General features: G+C 41.1%; 1 non-coding gene across 1 annotated transcript; it reads right to left on the bottom strand.

Moving 5' to 3' along the window:
* Positions 1-21,044: 21,044 nt before the first annotated feature.
* Positions 21,045-21,151, bottom strand: LOC130036783 (U6 spliceosomal RNA). Its single transcript, XR_008794450.1, has one exon. It is a non-coding gene; the product is annotated as a U6 spliceosomal RNA (small nuclear RNA).
* Between the last annotated feature and the right edge of the window lie 886 nt (positions 21,152-22,037).

Here is a 22,037-nt window from a genome sequence, read left to right as displayed (position 1 = left end):
TGCATATTGAATATGCCACGGGTAGCTTGCCAGGCTCTGTTGTGCGGGTGACATGTTGGTTTGCTCTTCGCTGGTTGGCACCATTGTCACCCCCTCGCCATGATGAGGCGGTCAACAATTGAGGGGGAATCAAAGGATTTTCTTCTAAAATCATTGCTGGCAAGTTAAAGGCAATGATCTCTTTCATGAATGAGAACTACAGTTACCAAAGTTTATAAACATAGAATGGTCCTTTCACCCAGAGCTGACAAACAATGGCCTCTTGGGCCTTTGCCTGCTCATGGAGCAGATCTGTGATGCAGAGCTCTAATAGCACAGTGGGTAGGGCGTTCGCCTTACAAGCGGCCAACATGGCCGACCCGAGTTCGATTCCTCCGCCCCTCTCGGAGAGCCCGGCAAGCTACCGAGAGTATTCGATATGCCAGACACAGTAACAACAAAGTCTCCAATGGAGACGTTACTGGGCCCGCTCGAGCAAATCGACGATAAATGGGAGGGCCTTTACCTTTAACTTTACAATATAGGGACTGTATTAGAACTAAGCAATCAATGCCAGAGGCTGGAATGCCACTTGGTACTGTGTTGGATTGTAGTGGGAGCAGGGTGTTCCCAAAGGAGGAAGGAATTCCCTCGGGGGAACAGTATAACAGGTGTTGCATTCATGTAAAATTCTTTTCCACATTTTGTGTGGACCCATGGAAGCTCCATTTATGAGCACACAGGCCCCTGCCACAGGTTTCTCCTGCAGCCTTCCTATTCTCCCTCCCCAACAGGGCCCAGAGATACATAGACAAAAGCGTAACTAGTATCTCTCCAGCTTTCTCTTTGTAGTTTCCGTTTTCAAGAGATTAGTCATTGTGGTGGGTCACTTCCACAAGAACCAAATAAGAAATCAGGGAGGTCTGTTCCTCTCATATCTTCACTCTGTCGATGTTTGTTTACCAATTGTTGTAATTGAGCCAATTGTAAAAGATACCTATGCCATTTTTCACCTATTATATACTTGCATATAATAGCAAATAAATGGAAAAGTTAATAATATTCAAAGAGAAGTATCAGGATAATACTGGCCTCAAAAATAAGATAAAAAAATAAGTTGAAGGGCTAGAGCAATAATAGATCACATATGACACTTGATTTGCATGCGATCAACCCAGTCATGATCCCCAGAATCCCATTTCATACCTCAAGATCCTTCAGAATAGTGATAAGTGTAAGTCTGCAACATTGCAGAGTGTGGTCCAATAAAACAAAACATAAAAGTAATAATATTAAGTTGAGGGCCAGAGATATAGTACAGTGGTTAAGGTGCTTGCCTTGCAAACAAATTATCTCAGCTCTAATCTGCAGCACTATATATGGTCGGCCAAGACCAACAGGAGTGATCCCTGAGAACAGAGACAAGAGTAAGTTTCGAGAACAGCCAAGAGTGGCCTAAAATATAACTTGAGCAGTATTCCAACCCCTTTTATGTTGTGGGAGGCATTTTCTATTTTGTGGGAGGCATTGTGTGAAATTGGTGTTAACTATCTTCTGGATGGGAAATGCTTCAGTGAAGCCGTCTGGACCTGGAGATTACTTTTTTGTGAAAATTTTGATTACAAATGTAATATTTTAATGCTTAAAGCCTACACAGCTTATCTGCTTCATTGATTGCATGTTAGAAGTTGGCAGTTTTTGAAAAATTTATCCATTTCTTCTAAGTAGTTGAATTTATGAGCATAAAACTCTCCTAGTATTCTCTTATTAGCATTGTAATAACTGCGAATTCTGTTTCTTTCAGATATTCGTGGGTTTTGTTTTATCCTTTTTTATCTTTGTCAGTTTTGCTACCTTTTAAAAATAAATTATTTTTACTTTTTTATGATTTTTGAATGCCATTATTTTCTACTTGCCTTCAGTTTAATTTGCGCTCCATTTTCTATTTTATGAGATAGAAATTATATTACTGAATTGATCTCTCAACTTTTTCCTAATAGATATGTGTAATATATTTGAAGATTGTTAATATGATACCTCTTTAAAGTTTTCATCACAAGTTAAAAATAACTGAAACTTTAAAAATTATTGAACTGCTTTGAGATACATAGTTATAAAGATTTTTATGATTAAGTTTCAGTCATGCAATGATCTAACATGCATTCCTTCACTAGTATACATTTCCCACCACCAACGTCTCCAGTTTCTCTTCTGCACCTACGCTGCCTCAGTCTGCCTCTGTGGCAGACACTTTACTTTTACTTCTCTCTCTTTCTTTCTATTTTGGGCACTGTTGTTTGCAATAATGTTATTGAAAAGTTTAATATCTTTTATATTTTATGCATATCACTGTCACCTTATTAATATATTTTAATATCAAAATTTTTGATAGTACATGAAGATTATCATGGTGAGTGAAATGAGTCAGAGAGTGAGAGACAGACATAGAATGATTGTACTAATTTGTGGGATATATAAAACAAAATATGAGACTAATAGAAACAAGGTCAGTAGAAACAAGAGCTAAGTCTGGTCCACAGTGGTGGTGGGCAGAGGGCAGCTAGGATAGAAAAGGATGCACTACAAAAGGATAGCTAGAAATGATCACTCTGGACAAGAACTAAAAGTGCTGAAAGGAGAGATAAGAGAGAGAGATAAGAAAGCCATAGAGGAAGCTGGAGTGTGAGTTCGGACCAAGAAGGAACTAGGGACATTGGTGGTGGGAAATGTAAAGGTAAAAGGCCCTCCCGTTGATCGTCGATTTGCTCGAGCGGGCCCAGTAACGTCTCCATTGGAGACTTTGTTGTTACTGTGTCTGGCATATCGAATACTCTCGGTAGCTTGCCGGGCTCTCCGAGAGGGGCGGAGGAATCGAACTCAGGTCGGCCATGTTGACCGCTTGTAAGGCGAACGCCCTACCCGCTGTGCTATCGCTCCAGCCCACCTGTGCTATCGTATATTGGTTAATGAATGGGTGTTGAAAAATTGTATGACTGAAACCCAATTACAGACACGAACAAATTTGTAACTGTATATCTCACAATGATTCAGTAGAAAAGATAAAAAAGCATTGTTTGATAAAATCAGGATATGAGTTCTTAATGGATTTTATTGAGAAATCTACATTATCTAGGTCATGTAAAATACTAGGAACCTGAAAGAAAAAAAAACAGAGAATAAAAGTGTGGAGTCTTCTATGGAGGCAGTCTGAGTGGGGTATGGGAGGGAAACTGGGAACATTAGGATATTCAAGAATATCGATGGTATTAAGGAATTATAGTTCTAAATATCCAAACTACAGAGTTACCAACACTGAAGTGATGAGACTCAAAATTTAACAACCAAACTTAAAAAGGTGCCTGTAAATATGGCAGGCTGAGGGTATGTGATAGGGAAGGGTACCTGAAAACATTGGTGGAGGGAAGTTGACAGTGGTGATGGATCAGTGCTGGAACATCGTATGTGAAAAACTCGACTATGACTAACTTTTTAAACCACAGTGCTTTAATAAAATGAAATTTCAAAATAAATCTGCATTGCCTGGTATTAATATGCTATATATGATCCATTATTTTATTTTGGCACAATTAATATAATAAGTTGTTAGTTTATTATATACAAATTGATTATTAGATATTTGTAGATATTAAGAAATAATGATAACAGTAAATATAGTTAACAACAGGATTCATGGCAGTATATATACATATACATATGCATATACATATACTCATTTTTTCATTTCATTTCATCATCCTGTTAATCGTCGATTGCCTCGAGCAGGCCCCAGTAACGTCTCTTTCATCCTAGCCCTGAGATTATATTCACGGCTCTTTAGGAGAATGAGACCCATCATTGTTACTGGTATTTGGCATATTTGGTAGGCCACGGGGAGTTTGCCAGACTCTGCCCTGTGGGCAGGCTACATTCGATAGCCTGCAAGTTTGTCCAAAGTAGGAATGAGATAATAAGATGTCATAAAGAAAAGTTTTGATAAGATGTCGCGCGGCCGCGAATGCGGCTGCGCAGTTCCGGGATCTGGATTTTATAGTCTCTGAGTCTTGGCCGCTGATGGGATTACACGGCGCCAGGGGGCCAGGTGGTGGGTGTGACCCCCGCCTACTGGAATTTGGAGGATCTGGGTGGAAGATGCTCGACTCCAATTCGAGTAGGCGTGGAGGTCTCGGCCCCGGAACCCGCGTGGCTGTGTCCCTCTGCATATACTCATACATTCTTTTTATCCATTCATCCACCAATGGACATTTGAGTAATTTTCATCACTTAATCACTTAATCACTTAACTTCCCGTTAGTCGTTGATTTGCTCAAGCGGGCGCCAGTAACGTCTCCATTTGTCCCTGTCGCGTGCCAGTGTAGCCCAATGGCATCTGTTCGCTCTGGGAACATGAAGAGTCTCAAACCGATCGTTCATGAACTTGATGAAGAAGTCTGACCATCTGGTAGGTGGGCGACCACACGGTCTTTTGACATCCCGTGGGATCCAGTCGGTAACAGCTCTAGTCCAGCGGTCGTCTTTAAATCTCATTACGTGACCAGCCCGATCGACGATCAAGAATTAGGGACGCTGTATCATTTGCCAAGGTGTAATTTTCATATATTAGCTATTATAGTAATGAACGTGGAGGTGTAGATTTCTTTTCAAATCAGTGTTTTCATTTTTTTTTTCAGATAAATAACTGGAGTGGAATTGCTGGAATATATTTTATAATTTGGGAAACGGACTTGGTGACACCATTTTCTACTTAGGGCCTACTCCTGCTTCAATACTCGAGTTACCCTTTGTAGGGCTGCTGGTACCATGGGGTGCCAGGGATTCAAATACAGTTGGTGGGAATCCTTAACCGTCTATTACATGTCCCTGTTTTTTAAGTTTTTCTTTTACTTTTCTTTCTTCTGGGTGTTTTGCTTCCAGTTTGTGCTCAGGAAGTCTGGAAGCACCATCAGCAATTAACTGCCATTAAATGGTCAGGAGCAAGGGCCTGAGCATGTGATAATGTTTGGGCCCTGCAGTGCTAGGGATAACACCCCTGTGGTTGTGGGGGCTCCAGGGCTACATGTAAAGTTTCTCAGGGACATCAGAGTTGCACCAAGCAATACTCCAGGTAACTATGTCATGCTGGGAATCAAATTAGGTTGGCCACTTGATAGGCATGTGGCCTGACCACTGTACTATTTCCTGGTACCACTATTTTCAATTTTCATAGAAATTAATTTTTATTTAAATAACCATGGTTTACAATGGAGCGATAGCACAGCGGGTAGGGCGTTCGCCTTACAAGTGGCCAACATGGCCAACCCCAGTTCGATTCCTCCGCCCCTCTCGGAGAGCCCGGCAAGCTACCGAGAGTATTCCGCCCGCACGGCAGAGCCTGGCAAGCTACCCATGATGTATTCGATATGCCAAACACAGTAACAACAAAGTCTCCAATGGAGACGTTACTGGGCCCGCTCGAGCAAATCGAAAAAGTTGTTGATAGTTGAGTTTTAGGCATATACTATTTCAACATTATTATAATATTTCAACACTAATTCAATTACCTATGTCAACTACCCTCTACCTGTGTTCCCATGTTCAATCCCTCCCTCCCCTCTCCTGCCTTGCCACCTTGACAGGTACATTGCAAAGTTGATTGGTTCATTTGTGTAAAATAAAATAACATAATTTGAGACTGACACCCAAGTACAGGAGACACAAGGTTCAGGAATATTACTCCATAGTTGGAAGCCTGCCTCATGAACTGGGGGAGAAGGCAGCTGAAATAGAGGAGGGATCACTAGGTCAATGATGGTTGAAGGAATCGTTCGGGATGGGAGATGTGTGCTTAAAATATATAAAGACACAAATGGGATAGCCTCTCAATATCTATATTGCAAACCATAAGGTCCAAAAGTAGAGAGAGTATGGGGGAAATTGCCTGCCATAGAGGCAGAAGGAGGGTTGGGAAACGGGGGTACTGGGGACATTGGTGGCAGAAAATGTGCACTGATAGAGAGAATGATGTTCAGTCGTTGTATGACTGAAACTCAAACATAAAAGCTTTATAACAGTATCTCACGGTGATTCAATAAAAATTAATTAAAAAATCAAAGTCGAGTGGTTGCAGTTTAGATCTCATGTTTTCAGTGTTGTTAAATATGTGCTTTGAATATATAGCTATACCATTCTCCACATTATGAGTATAACCAATCCGATGTTCCCCCAATTACTTCCCTTTCTCATTTTCTTCATCCCCTCTTGTTTTTTCTTTCTTTTCTGTTCTTCTACCTAAACTCTGGGGTTGTGATCTAGACACCCCATTTACTACATTACATTTACTCATCCATTCTACATACCACAGATACATGAGATAATGCTGCTTGTTTTATGGCTTATTTCACTCGACAGGATATCTTCCAGATCCATCCAGGTTGCAGAAAATTGTGTTATTTCAACATTATTCAGCTGCATAGTATACCATTGTGTATATGCACTGGTTTGTTTGGTTTGGGTTTGGGAGTCACACTTGGAGGTTCTTGGTGTTTACTGCTGAATCTGCAGTCAGTAGTGCTGGGGATTGATTGAATATGGGATTCAGGGGATTGAACCTGGTTGGCCACTTGCAAGGCAAATAATTACCTGATGCACTATCACTTTGGTGCTCATGCACTGTTTAATTTTATAGGAACCTCTCACTTTTCCTTGGTGACTTGATTTCTCAATTTATACAAATATCAAATTCCTTATCAGATGTAAAACATATCGATGAAAACAAAATACACATTTTATTTAAAAAGCTTAAAGCATATTTGCAATTAACAAATTATAAAATATTATAATTTAAATATTGTTAGGATATACTGGCTTTTTTAAGTTCACTGAGTTAAGGCAACATCCATCTATTCATCTATAAGAGACACAGGCTGACAAAACTAAACAAATCAAATATTTTAATTTAGTGCAAGGGATTAGATGGAAAAACTAGTCTTCTTTGGCAGGGGCACACCTGGTAATGCTCAGGAGTGATTCCTGGCTCTGTGCTCAGGAATCACTCTTGTCAGTGTCTGGGGACCTGGTAGGATGTTGAGTATTGAACCCAGGTTGGCTGCGTGCAAGGGAAGTGTCTGATGCACCGTACTACCTTTTCAAGACCTAAAACTTAATAGGTAACTTAATATAATAGTCTTTGTCACATAGCTAGAGAAAGTTCATCTATGTCTACAAAATACATTTCCAGATTTAATGGTGTGATAATTTTATGGTCAGAAGAACTAGTCTTCATGATAAAAGGCAATGTTAATTCCTCTCCACTTTCACTTCCTCATATAAAAAATAGGGAAAATATTTGCCCTGCCAATAAGAATATTTTAAGTACTCAACATTCAAGGAGATTAAGTGCATATGTATATGTGTGTGTATCTAAGTATTTTTAAATGCAAATTTATTAATCATTGATACAACGCCAACATTGGATAAGGCTGCAAAGCCATTTACAACCATTCACTAATCAAGAGATAACTGGTAATCTGTCAAAGATGCGCATACACAGATGGAGTCCAATTTTTGGCATCTATACAAAAGTTATCTGCAAACTTGATCCTGAAGGAACGTTACCTATTGTTTAAAATCCATTAGACAATTAAAAATCCATACAAAGATAAATCAAGAGTCATAGTTTTTTATCAAAGCGTCACACAATGTAAAAGGAATAATAAAACTTATTTAAATACCTATAAAATAAATGTATTGCATATAAATAATTATCATAAAATACTCTGACATCTACAGAATTGTTTCCAAAATACACTGAAAGAATTCTTTTCTTAGAGTAAGTGGTGATTTGGAATCATTTGCTCATCTGAGCCATAAATAGTCTAATACTTTGGAACTTTACTTGCTGTAGACCACAGTTGAGTAAATGGACCACTCATAGATTTTAATCTCTATTTTCCCAGTCAACAAGCTACTACTATGAAGATATTTTCTCCCATTCACTAGGCTGCATTTTAATTTTTCTGTTTTCTCCGCTTTGCTCTATAGCTTTTTGGTTTGAAGTAACTGGTTTTTTGTTGTCTTGACTTTTGGAATGAGATCTGAAATAATCATCACCAAGACTGTAAAGGCGCATACCTGTAATGGAGCATACCCTCCTAGTCTTGTGGGAGGACTTTTAAAATTTAACACTTTTTTTTTCATTTTGAAAAATTGTATCTCTTTTATTACAAAATATTCCTGATGGTGGTAATGGATTTATATTTTTTCCCCTTTATTTTATTTTATTTTTTTTAAAGTTGTAGATTTACAATTTTTTGTGCTTTGGTTTCAATTATACAATGATCAGATACCCATCCCTCCACCAGTGCCCATTTTCCACCATCATGGATAATATCCCTACCACCCCCATTCCCCCCTCCCCCCTGTCTCTGTGGCAGGGCAATCCCCTGTGTTCTCTCTCTCCTTTTGGGTGTTGTGGTCTGCAAAAGAGGCATTGAGTGGCAAACATGTTCAGTCCATAGTCTACTTTCGACATGCATCTCCCCTCCTGGGAGGATCCTCCAAACATCCTTTATTTGGTGCTCCCTTCTCTATCTGAACAGCCCTTTCCTCTAGGATACCCGGCTGGCCTCTAAGTTATGGAGTAATCCTCCTGGTGCTGATCTCAGCTATTCTTGGGTATTAATCTCATACTTTGTTACTTTATATCCCCCAGATGAATGCAATCTTTCTATGTCTATCCCTCTCTTTCTGACTCATTTCGCTTAGCATGATACTTTCCATATTGTACCACTTGTATGTAAATTTCATGACTTCATCTTTTCTAAGAGCTACATAGTACTCCATTGTGTAGATGTACCAAAGTTTCTTTAACCAGTCATCTGTTCTTGGGCATTCAGGTTTCTTCCAGTTTCTGGCTATTGTAAAGAGTGCTGCAATGAACAAACAAGTGCAGATGTCACTTCGACTATACATTTTTGCCTCTCTGGGATATATTCCTAGGAGTGGTATTGCTGGGTCAAATGGGAGCTCAATTTCTAATTTTTTGAGAATCGTCCATACTGTTTTCCAGAAGGGCTGAACCAGTGGACATTCCCACCAACAGTGAAGGAGTGTCCCTTTCTCGCCACATCCACGCCAGCATCGGTTGCTTTTGTTCTTTTGAATGTGGGCCAGTCTCTGAGGTGTGAGATGGTATCTCATTGTGGTTTTGATCTGCATCTCCCTGATGATTAATGATGTAGAGCATTTTCTCATGTGCTTTTTTGCCATTCGGATTTCTTCTTTGAGAAAGTTTCTGTTCATTTCATTGCCCCATTTTTGGATGGGGTTGGATGTTTTCTTCTTGTGGAGTTTAACCAGTATTTTGTATATCCTGGATATCAACCCCTTGTCAGATGTGTATTCGGCGAATATCCTTTCCCATTCTGTAGACTGTCTTTGTATTTTGGTCACTGTTTCTTTGGAGGTGCAGAAGCTTCTTAGTTTAAGATAGTCCCATTTATCTATCTCTGTTTTCACTTGCTCGGCCAGTGGCGTGGCATCTTTGAAGATATCATTAGCTTCAATATCATGGAGGGTTTTGCCAACTTTATCTTCAATGTACCTTATGGTTTCTGGTCTGATGTTGAGGTCTTTAATCCATTTTGATCTTACTTTTGTACATGGTGTTAGGCAGAGTTCTGAGCCTATTTTTTTGCATGTAGCCGTCCAGTGATGCCAACACAATTTATTAAGGAGGCTTTCCTTACTCCACTTCACATTACTTGCACCTTTATCAAAGATTAGATGAGCATATGATTGAGGAGAGATGTCAGTGTATTCAACCCTGTTCCATTGGTCTGCAGTTCTGCCTTTGTTCCAGTACCATGCTGTTTTAATTATTACTGCTTTGTAGTACAGTTTGAAGTTCGGGAGGTTGATTCCTCCCATTTTCTTTTTCCCAAGAATTGCTTTAGCTATTCGTGGGGGCTTATTGTTCCATATAAATTTCAAGAGTGTTTGCTCCATTTCTTTGAAGAATGTCATGGGTATCCTTATAGGGATTGCATTGAATTTAACACTTTTTTAATTGAGTCACCATGAGATACACAGATACAAAGCTCTTCAACACCCATCCCTCCACCAGTGTCCATTTCCCACCACAAATGATCCAAGTTTCCCTCCCGCCACCCCCATGCCCAAGACTGCCTCTATGGCTCTATGGCAGACACTTTCCTTCTCTGGGGGAGGATTTTTATCTTAAATCATTTTGAGTTGAGTTGATTTTGAGTTGTGTGTGGTATAATGTAGTGGTCCAGATTTGTTCTTTTGCATTTGGCTTTCCAGTTATTCTAGCACCATTTGTTGAAGAGACTGTCCTTTCCCTACTATATATGCTTAACTCCTTTGTCATAAATTGATAGTGTATGCTTGGGTTTACTTCTGGTGTGTCTGTTCTGTTTCACTGAGTTATATGTCTTTTTATGAAAATATAACTTTAAAATTTTACTACATTACTTTAACTTTGTAATATAGTTTGAAATTAGGTAGTGTGATTCCTCCAAATTTATTCTTTCTCGAGATTGCTTTGGCTATTTAGGATCTTCCGTGAGTCGCACAAATTTTCTGGATATTTTTATATTTCTGTGAAAAATATAATTGGAAATTCTATGGGGATTGCATTTGATCTGCAAATTGTTGGTAGTATGGAAATTTCAACATTATTAGTCATTCTAATATATGAGCATGGGCTGTCTTTCTATTTATTTAGATCTTCAGTGTCATAATTTTCATGTCTTATGATAATTTTACTGATCTTTCAATTTCCTGGTGAAATATATTTCTTTCAATGCATTTATAAGTGGGGTTGTTTTCCTAATTTCTCTTTCTGTGAACTTATTATCAGTATATAGAAATTAAATACACTTTTCTTATTTTAGTATCCTGAAATTTTATTGGATTTTCCTATTAGAATTGACAGGGTGTTTGATTGGAATATTAAGATTTCAAGCTACCAAGAGTATTCGATATGCCAGACACAGTAACAACAAAGTCTCCAATGGAGACGTTACTGGGCCCGCTTGAGCAAATAGATGATCAACGGGAGGGCCTTTACCTTTAACTTTATATATATATATATATATATATATATATATATCCTTAAATATCCAACCCGCACGGCAGAGCCTGGCAAGCTATCCGTGGTCTATGCCAAATAGACCAAATTGATATGCCAAATCCAGTAATAAATGGATCTCATTTCCCTAGCCCTGAATATGCAGAGTCGAGAAGGATATGGAAGGAGAGGCTGATAAAATACCAAGGCAGACATAGGTTGCCAAAACGCAGAAAAACAAAAATGATTGTCTGTACTTTTAATGCTCGTACGCTGGCATCTGCTGCATCCATTGAAGACCTTATGGTACAAGCACGAAAGATCAAGTACGACATCATTGGTCTGACCGAAACGAGAAGACATCAATCCCATCATGCTGTTTTCGACACTGGAGAAGAACTGTTCCTTGGAACATGTGATAAAAGAGGCGTCAGTGGTGTCGGTATCCTTGTCAACACAAACTTAGTCACGAGCATTGATTCATTTGAATGCCTAACAATCCGAATCGGACGATTACACTTGAATAAATGTGGCTCACTACCGGCAGTTTCTATCTTTGTTGTCTATGCACCAACATCCAGTTATGGTGAAAGAGAAACTGAGAAATTCTACATGGAGCTGGAGAAATTCTATAAAGAAGATCACACCTTCTACAAGATCATTGTCGGTGATTTTAATGCCAAGATAGGACCAAGAAGATCAGTCGATGAACTCAACATCGGAACCCATGGCCTGGAAAGGAACGAACAGGGTGACAGACTGTCTGAGTTCATCATGTCAACCAAAACCTTCCATGGTAACTCACAATTCCAAAAGACTGAATCTAAACGTTGGACATGGGAGTCTCCCGATGGACGGTTCCACAATGAAATAGACCACATCATATTCAATCGGCGGTTTTGCCTAACCGATGTTGCTGTTGTCCCAAAATTCCAAACGGGATCAGACCACCGTCTTCTTCGTGCAAAATTCTACCTCACAGAACGAGGAGAAAAGAATGCAAGGTTTAAGAAGAGGACTCCCAGAACAACCACAAACGGGGAACTCTTTGGCTCTGTTGCGGCAATATGGGAAGATGCCGTCATTGACAACATTGATGAGGAATACGATCGAATGATTCAGCACCTCCATGATTGTGCAAGGAATGCCAAGAGAGAGATAACCACAAAAAACCGTCTTTCTTCGAATACTCTTGACCTTATTCGCCAACGTGGCTTGGCACGTGCCTCAGGCAACCACAAGCAAACGTCCGAACTGGCAAAGCAGTGCAGAGAAGCCATCAAGGATGACCTCAAAAACAGGAGAGAAGCAGTACTGGTAGATGCAGCAGAAGCTGGGAAAAACATTCGTAGTGCCCGCCTGTCCTTCACCAACTACAAAACCAAGATGACTGCCCTCCGACATCATGATGGATCTATCACATCTTCCAGAAGGGCAATGGAGAAGATTATTCATGACTTCTACTCAGATCTCTTTAATAGCCACATCCACTTGCCCACATACCACATACCACATGATGGATATGTCGTTCCCAATGTTCTCCCTTCCGAAATCTAACATGTCATCTCGTCGGTAAAGAAACAAAGAGCACCTGGTCCAGACAAGATCAGACCTGAACACCTGAAGAACTTACCATCAGTACTCATCAATACATTGGCTCGACTCTTCACACGCTACCTGTCTGAATGCAAGGTTCCATCCCAATGGAAAACCAGCAAGACTGTACTACTATACAAGAAAGGAGACATCCACGACATTGGCAACTATTGCCCAATCTGCCTATTGTCTGTCATCTACAAACTATTCACTCAAGTCATCCTGAATAGGATTAGCAGAACACTAGATGAAGGACACCCATGTGAACAAGGTGGATTCCGAAAAGGATTCAGTACCATCGACCATATCCACACAATAACCAAGCTCATTGAGGTATCTCGGGAGTTCAAGATGCCACTCTGTCTAACGTTCATTGATTTAAAGAAGGCCTTTGATTCTGTTGAGACGGAAGCGGTCATGGAAGCCCTAGCCAATCAGCGCATACAAACTCAATACATCAGGATCCTTCGTGAGCTCTATTGCGGATTCACTACCAAGATCTCACCATTCTACAAAGAAGTAATCATCCATATCAAGAGAGGGGTTCGGCAGGGTGATACCATTTCACCAAAACTCTTCAGTGCCACCCTCGAGAACATCATGCGACGACTGGAATGGGAAAACATGGGAGTGAAGATAGATGGTCGGCAACTACACCACCTCCGCTTTGCTGATGACATTGTTCTAATAACACCAAACATCAACCAAGCGGCACAAATGCTGAACTACTTTGACCGTGAATGTGGAAAGGTCGGACTACAGCTGAATCTTACGAAGACAATGTTTATGAGAAACAGCCTTGTTCCTGACGCTCCATTCGCTCTCAAAGGAACCACCATCTCCGAATGCAACAGTTATATATACCTAGGTCGAGAAATCAACATGATGAATGACCTGGCACCTGAGTTGCGCAGGAGGAATAGAGCGGCTTGGAATGCCTTCAAGAGCATTGAAGAAATAACTAAAAGGACAAAGAACCTCCAGCTACGAGCACATCTCTTTGATTCCACTATTCTTCCTGCATTAACATATGCCTCAGAGACCTGGACCCTAAGAAAACAGGATGAGAACACTATTTGGGTCTCTCAAAGAGGAATTGAAAGAACTATGCTTGGAATATCACGATTCACTCAAATGAGAGATAGAATCCGGAGTTCTGATCTTCGTCAACGCTCAAGAATCAGGGACGTTGTCTCATTTGCCAAGACATCAAAAATCAGATGGGCTGGACACGTAATGAGGTTTACAGACAACCACTGGACTAGAGCCATTACTGATTGGATTCCACGAGACATCAAAAGATCACGTGGACGCCCACCTATAAGATGGTCAGACTTCTTCGTCAAGACCCTAAATGATCGGTTTGAGGCTCTACATATTCCTAAAACGAACAGATACCATTGGGCTACGCTAGCACGCAACCGGGATGAATGGAGACGTTACTGGCACCCACTCGAATAAATCGTTGAATAACGGGGATTAAGTGATTAAGTGATTAAGTGATATATATATATAATCATGTAATCTCTAAACAATGGCAATTTTATTTCTTCTTTTGTAATTTTAAAATCTTTATATATCTTATGGTCGAAAGGTACCTTCAATGTTATATTGAATGAAAGTAAATTCTCCCAGTGGACATCTTCACCCTGTTGCTGGCCATAGAAGCAAAGCTTTAAGCTTTTCTGCATTAAGTGTGATGATATATTGTGTTGAGAAATGTTTTGTAAATATTTACCACGGATTATTTTTTAATTATTTAAAAGTTTGAAATAATTTCCAAACTTTCTGTGACAATATTAAGGTCATATTGTCTTGAACTTTGTTTGTTGGGAGGTTTTTGTTTACTGAGTGAATCTTCTTATGTAGTCTATTTGCATTTTCTATTTTTTTGTAATTCTATCTCTCCTATATCAATTGCCATAAATTCATCAGTATCTTCTAGATTCCCCAATTTGCTAAAGGTTACAGTAGTATTTTGTTATCCTTTGCATTTATGTTTTATCATTAGAAACATCTCAACTTTAACCTGATTTCACACGAAATTTATCTCTTATTACCTAGTGAATATAACTAAATATTTTCAACTTTGTTAATCTTTTTTAAAAAACTAAAATTTTTGTTGCATGGGTCCATCAAATTTTATTTTAATCTTTAATTTATGTCATGTCTAATCTTTGCTATTTCTTCCCTTCTTTTAATATTGACTTCTTTTTCTGTTTTTTGTTTGAACGGAAAGTTAAGATTATTTATTTGAGTTGTTTCCTGAAGTGTCACTTATTGAACGAATTAACATCAGAATTTTTTACTATACACCATGAGTTTTGGTATGTGTATTTCCAATTTTATTGGTCTAAAAATATTTTTTAATTCCTCCTTTCATTTGTTAACATATTGGTTATTCAGTAACAAAGTCCAACTCTGAATTTTTCAATTTAATTCTTTCTAAATACATACAATTGTCAGAAAAGATGTTTGTATAATTTCTATCTTCAATTTATGAAAACGTGTTTTGTGACCTAACATATAATTTGTTATGGTGATTGCTTTATATATGCTTGAGAGCGATAGCACAGCGGGTAGGGCGTTCGCCTTACAAGCGGCCAACATGGCCGACCCGAGTTCGATTCCTCCGCCCCTCTCAGAGAGCCCGGCAAGCTACCGAGAGTATTCGATATGCCAGACACAGTAACAACAAAGTCTCCAATGGAGACGTTACTGGGCCCGCTCGAGCAAATCGACGATCAACGGGAGGGCCTTTTATTATGTATTCTATTGCCTTAGAATGAAATGTTCTGTTCAAGCACATCTCAGATATACAGCAGGTTCAGTTCTAGATGACCACAATAAAGTGAATATTAAATAAATTAGTTGCACTTTATTATATCCAAGGAAATTAATTATAAGCTATACCATAGTCTATTAAATACAACAGTATTTAAAAAACACAATGCCTTTCTTAATTAACTGTGACACAGAGACACAAATGAACATATATTGTTGGAAAAAGCAATTACAGGGGGCAGAGAGATAGTGCACTGAGTAAGAGACTTGCCTTGCATGCAAACAAACCAGATTCAATCTCTGCACCCTGTATCTATCTCAAGCCTGCCTTGAGTAATACATAAGTGGAGAGAGTGTAAGAAGTCCTTATTTTTAAACAATTGTTGAATCACTGTGAGATACACGGTTACAAAGTTGTTCTGTTTGACAGTATGGACGATTCTCAAAAAATTAGAAATTGAGCTCCCATTTGACCCAGCAATACCACTCCTGGGAATATATCCCAGAGAGGCAAAAATGTATAGTCGAAGTGACATCTGCACTTGTTTGTTCATTGCAGCACTCTTTACAATAGCCAGAAACTGGAAGAAACCTGAGTGCCCAAGAACAGATGACTGGTTAAAGAAACTTTGGTACATCTACACAATGGAGTACTATGTAGCTCTTAGAAAAGATGAAGTCATGAAATTTACATACAAGTGGTACAATATGGAAAGTATCATGCTAAGCGAAATGAGTCAGAAAGAGAGGGATAGACATAGAAAGATTGCATTCATCTGGGGGATATAAAGTAACAAAGTATGAAATTAATACCCAAGAATAGCTGAGATCAGCACCAGGAGGATTACTCCATAACTTAGAGGCCAGCCGGGTATCCTAGAGGAAAGGGCAGTTCAGATAGAGAAGGGAGCACCAAATAAAGGATGTTTGGAGGATCCTCCCAGGAGGGGAGATGCATGTCGAAAGTAGACTATGGACTGAACATGTTTGCCACTCAATGCCTCTTTTGCAGACCACAACACCCAAAAGGAGAGAGAGAACACAGGGGATTGCCCTGCCACAGAGACAGGGGGGATGGGGGGATGGGGGTGGGAGGGATATTATCCATGGTGGTGGAAAATGGGCACTGGTGGAGGGATGGGTATCTGATCATTGTATAATTGAAACCAAAGCACAAAAAATTGTAAATCTACAACTTTAAAAAAAAAATAAAATACAATAAAGGGGAAAAAAAAAGTTGTTCTGTTTGAGTCTGTCGTCTACAAGCTTTTCACTAGAGTCATCCTGAATTGGATTGGCAGAACTCTAGATGAAGGACAACCATGTGAGCAAGCCAGGTTCAGAAAAGGATTAAGCCAGATCAACCTATCCACATGGTAACCAAGCTAATTGAGATTTCTTGGGAGTTCAAGATGCCCCTCTGTCTAACCATGTCAAGAGAGGGGTTTGGCAGGGTGATACCATTTCACTGAAATTCTTCAGTGCCACCCTCGAGAACATCATGCGATGACTGGAATAAGAAGGAATGGGAGTATAGATAGACGGTGGGCAACTACACCTTCTCTGCTTCACTAATGACATCATTCTAAAAATACCAAACATTAACCAAGTGGCACAAATACTGGCCGACTTTGACTGTGAGTTCGGAATACAGCTGAATCTCACGAAGACAATGTTTATAAGAAATGGTCTCGTTCCTGACCTTCCATTTGCTCTCAACAAAATGAACATCTCTGAATGCAACAGTTCTGTGTATCTAGTTCGAGAAGTCAACATGACGAATGACCTGGCACCTAGTTGTGTAGGAGGAAGACAGAAGCTTGGAACACCTTTAAGAGTGTCGAAGAAATAACTAAGAAGAACCTCTTCAATTCCAATGTTCTTACTGCATTAAGATATGCCTCAGAGACCTGGGCCCTACAAAAACAGTATGAAAGTACTATTTGGTTCTCCAAAGAGGAATCAAAAGAGCTATGCTTGGAGTATCACGCGCCACTCAAGTGAGAGAAGGAATCTGGAGTTCTGACCTCCATCGATGATCGAGAATCAAGGATGCTGTCTCGTTTGCCATGCTGTTGAAAATTAGATGGGCTGGACACGTAATGCGATTTGGAGATGATCGATGGACTAGAGCCGTCACAGACTGGATTCCACGGAATGTCAAAAGATCACGTGGCCGCCCACCTACGAGATGGTCAGACTTCTTCGTCAAGACCCTGATATTGGTTTGAGGCTCTTCGTGTTCTTGGAGCGAGCAGATGCCATTAGGCTACACTAGCATGCTACAAGGACTAATGGAGACGTTACTGGTGCCCACCTGAGCAAATCGATGAGTAACGGGATGTCAAGTGATCAATGATCAAGTTTTATACTTAATATGTCAAATATTTATATTTTTTAATTTTTAAATGTAGGAGTACAGATATATATATATATATATACATATATATATTCAGCCACTAGATTGAATTTGGTATGAACTCCAGCCTACTTTTTTTTTCATTTTTTATAATTTTATTTATTGAATCACCATGAGAGCAGTTACAAAGCTTTCAGGTTTAAGTCTCGGTCATAAAATGAAACACCCATACCTACACCAGTGCCCATTCTCCACCACCAAAAACCCCAGGATACCCCCATCCTACACCCTCCCCCTACCTGTGGGGCAGACCACCATTATTATTTGAGATTCTTCCCCAACACTATATCTGCTGAAAAAGGCAACAGTAGACAATAATTTTTCTATTCCTGGTTATGAATAACATATGATGTCGCATGGTTCGCAGTAGAGGCTGCGTGATTTTGAAATATTGAAATTTTAACAATTAAATCTGGAGGGATTTCTGCCAAAACCTGCTGGGTTCCGAGATTTGTTCCTGAGTTTCTTGGATCATGGCCGTTAAGGAGCCAGAAAGGCTGTTAGTGGGCAGTGAGGTAGGGTCTTGTTGGGATGGGAGGGAAAGGGCGGGCTCCACCCCCATCCCATGAGGCCCCGCATGTCTCATCACTGAGGGACCAAACCTGACTACCCAATGGCCTCTAGAGGATGGCGGCCACCAAGCCGCCTAGGGGAAGTAGGTAGATGGACAACACCCTTTCCCTCCAAGGGCGGCCCGTTGACAGTAACATACTGCATAGTCTGGACGCACTTCTGCCAAAAGTGACTGGGTTCCGAGATTTGTTTCTGAGTCTCTGGGATCATGGCTGTTAAGCAGCTTGATCAGGAGCCAGAGAAGCCATTTGTGGGTGCTGACTCGGGGTCTTGTTGGGGTTGGGAGGTAAGGGCCGACTCCAACCCCATCCCGTGAGACCACACGTGTCTCATCACTGCGGGTCAAAACCTGACTGTCCAATGTCCTCTGGAGGGTGACCGCCACTGGGCTGCCTAGGGGGAGCAGGCGGAGGGACAGCACCCTTTTCCCCTGGGGCAGACTGGGGCAGTAACCTACTGGGGGTCCAGACACATTTCTGCCAAAAGCCACTAGGTTCCGAGATTTGTCTCTGAGTCTCTGGGATTATGGCCATTAAGCAGCTTGATCAGGAGCCTGAGAGGCCACTCATGAGCAGCGACTCAGGGTCTCATTGTGACAGGGAGGAAATGACAGCCATGAGCCGCCAAGTGGGAGAAGGCAGTGGGATAGCACCCTTTCCCCCTAGAGGTGGCCCGGTGACAGTAACCTACTGCAGGGTCCAGAAGCATTTCTGCCAAAAGCTGCTGGGTTTTGAAATTTGTTTCTGAGTCTGTAGGATCATGGCCATTAAGCAGCTTGATCAGGAGCCAGAAAGGCCATTCATGGGTGGTGACTCGGGGTCTCTTTGGGGTGGGGAGGAAAGGGCCGGATACACCCCCATCCCGAGATGCCCTAGGTGTCTCGCCACTGCGGGCCTAAATCTGACTGTCCAGTGGCCTCTGGACAATGGCAGTCACTGGGACACCAGGGGTAAAAGAGCAAGGCACGAAACCTGTTTTCACCTGTGGTGGCATGGCGCTAGAAACCTACTGCAAGGACCGAATGCATTTCTGCCAAAAGCCGTTGGGTTTCAAGATTTGTTTCTGATTCTCTGGGATCATGGCCATTAAGCAGTTTGATCAGGAACCAGAGAGGCTGTAGGAGAACACTCTTTTGTCCTTCCTCAGGTAGCTTAGGTTTGTCAGGTCACACCCATCTAAGAACACTGAACTTGTATTGTAAGCAATGTCCTTTCTGTGTGGACACAGGAAGACAGTTAATATTATGCTTTGTAACTTGGGAGTTGATTGACTCCGAATAATATTTACTCCTGGGCATCTGATTTATTGACTCAGTTGCCCTTAGTTCCTAGCACCCCAAAAGCAGGGTCCCGATGAGGGACTGAATGGACCCAGGGCAAGCAGTGAGCTACCCTGGCATCGAAATGGGCCAGGCCAAAGAGCCACGATACTCAACTATAAGTTGAGGGCATGATCATGGACAAATGCTGTCATGATCCAAAAGTAAGTAACGACGAGACTAGGACCCTGCTGGAGCTAGGAAGATTAACCTGGCCTGAGGACTGCGAAATGTATAGTGAGATGTTCTCAGGAAGAACCAAACTAAATTTATATCTCTTACTGTGCTCATACAGAATGACATTGCTAGAAATATTAGAAGTAGATTTATTATAACTATTTAAGTAGATTACTAACTGAAGGAAGAACACACCCTTATTGGGATCCCACCCTTGGGTGGATCTCCTAGTAATCTGCTAGTAATCTGAAGTAAGCTCTGTAGATGAAATTTTATCCTTGAGTTAATCTCCTGGAGGAGTGGTCTTACCTCTCTTTGTTGATTCGTCAGTATTCAACCCACCTGTATGTCACTGCCTTATGTGACTGCTATATAAACTAAGACGTAAGCTCAGAAAAGGGGTCAGAAGTGAGAGAGCTCGGGCTCCAGAGATCCAGAGTTAGAGCCAGAAGGAGAGAGCTTCCAAGACTGGGGCCCAGGAGAGAAGGAGGCAGAGAAAGACAGGAGTGAAGAGGATTGGAATAAACTACTATTGATATAGACCGGCCTGGCCCCCGTTTTTTCTTCCATCTGCCCTTGGCCAACAGCCGTTCCAATCCAGGCCACACAAAGTGGCTCAAGAGCACCGAACGCAGGCGGTGAAACAGTGCCGTCCAGTGAGCCCGTGAACATACAACCTTCGGCGTGATAAGATTTTACAAGAGGCCATGCCTCCAATTATATAACTGAGGCGGAGGTCGTTTGTGGGTGTATCTTCCACATACCTAATTTTTGGCCATTTTTTCTTGGTAAACTTTGCCCCAAGTTTTTGGGTTCTGGCCAAAGGCACAAACAGTAATTTTGGGGTATCTGGAAGTCTGATAGGACCATCAGGCTGCTGATGCACTTGCTTCCCTCACAGGTACAGATTGACCTGCTGGCGGCACCATACACCCAATTTTTTAAAATTTTGTGGAATCACCATGATATAGTTACAGGCTTTCATGTTTGTGTTACAATCACACAATTATCAAACACCCTTTGCTCCACCAGTGCACATTCCCCATAACCAATCTCCCCAGTATACCCCCCATTCCCCACTGTCACCCTGCCTCTATGGCAGACAATATAAAAATATGGAATGCTTCACAAATTTGCATGTCATCCTTGCGCAAGGACCATTCTGGTCTTCTCTGCATCATTCCAATTTTAGTATATGTGCTGCCAAAACAAGCACTTTGCCTACACGTTTTTCCATGCACCTTATGGATTTGGGTCTGATGTTGACGTCTATCACTTGATCACTTGACATCCCATTACTTATCGATTTGCTTGAGCAGGCGCCAGGAACGTCTCCATTTGTCCCTGTCACGTGCTAGTGTAGCCCAATGGCATCTGCTCGCTACAGGAACACGAAGAGTCTCAAACCATTTATTCAGGGTCTTGATGAAGAAGTCTGACCATCTCGTGGGTGGGTGGCCATGTGGTCTTTTGACATCGTGTGGAATCCAGTTAGTAACATCTCTTCTCCAGCAGTCGCCTTCAAATCGCATTATTGTCGAGTCCATCTGAATTTTGATGCATTGGCAAACGAGATAGCGTTACTGATTCTTAATCATCAACAGAGGTCGGAACTCCAGATTCCTTCTATCACTTGAGTCAAGCGTGATACTCCAAGCATAACTCTTTTGATTCTTCTGTGGGTTACCCAAATAGCGTTCTCATTCTGTTTTCATAAAGTCCAGGTCTCTGAGGTGTATGTTAATTCAGGGAGAATGGTAGAGTCGAAAAGATGTGCCCAGATTTGGAGATTCTTCATCCTCTTAACCACTTCTTCGACTCTCTCGAAGGCATTCCATGCCCCTCTCTTCCTCCTGCGCAGCTAAGGTGCCAGGTTGTTCGTCATATTGAGTTCTCAACCTAGATACACATAACTGCTGCATTCAGAGATGTTCATTCCGTTGAAAGCAAATGGAACATCAGGAACGAGTCTGATTTTCTGCGGGGGGCCCGCAAAACCACTCTCCGGCCCGCGGAGGTGGCCCTAGGATCCGTAGGTGCAGGGAAGGACCGACCGAATGAACACAAGACACAAGAGACAGAATGCAGCTCAGAAACAGAGA

Source organism: Sorex fumeus, unplaced genomic scaffold (assembly GCF_029834395.1).
Source record: "Sorex fumeus unplaced genomic scaffold, SorFum_2.1 ptg000065l, whole genome shotgun sequence".
In the NCBI taxonomy this organism is placed as follows: Eukaryota; Metazoa; Chordata; class Mammalia; order Eulipotyphla; family Soricidae; genus Sorex; species Sorex fumeus.
Note: the sequence above shows the minus strand (reverse complement) of the source record. Positions and strands in the feature narration are given on the sequence as shown.